The sequence below is a fragment of the Charadrius vociferus genome, unplaced genomic scaffold (assembly GCF_000708025.1).
Source record: "Charadrius vociferus isolate BGI_N301 unplaced genomic scaffold, ASM70802v2 scaffold92, whole genome shotgun sequence".
Lineage (NCBI taxonomy): Eukaryota > Metazoa > Chordata > Aves > Charadriiformes > Charadriidae > Charadrius > Charadrius vociferus.
The window spans coordinates 3045768-3046480 of record NW_009647874.1 but is presented as its reverse complement, the minus strand read 5'-3'; positions in this window follow the sequence as shown (position 1 = coordinate 3046480).

The following is a 713-nucleotide window of genomic DNA, read 5'->3' as shown; positions in this document are numbered from 1 at the left end:
ACTAGATACTATATACTACATAGAATTGCATCTTATATACTATATAGCAGGTATATACATATGCATGAACCTACATATATAGATTTGTATAGAATACGTTCTTTTAACTGTCTAAATTAGCAGAATTTAACTCTTAATTAGCGTGAACAGAATGCTGACTTTCATATACTTGGTAGAAGCACTTTTCCTGTATTTGGTAACAGCAACATATATATGTACATATACATATACATATACACATACACATACACATGCAGATATGCATATGTACATACATATATAAAAAATAATTAATATATATACATATACACATACTTATGTATATATCTACATACAAGTTTTGGCATATGTATGTATGGATACATACATATATATTCCCTATATATATGTATGTATCGATACATACATATATATTCCCTGTATACATATACTTACTTTTAGTAATGTAATGTGTGTGTACATATAGGCGTGTACATACCGGTATATGTTTATAGAGTGCGTTAACCCTCTAAATTGGTTTATACAAATCTCTCCGTGAATGGGTACTTATACGGCCGTACACAACCGTCTTTTAAAGTCACTCAGAGCCAAAACAACACTCCCCGGCTGTGCCGACCCCTCTGCAGGCCCCTTCACCCCGGGATGCGCTGGGGTGTAGGGGTTGCCTGCCCCCCTCGTTCCCGCACCCGGTCCCGGCACCTGCCGGCGGCGGG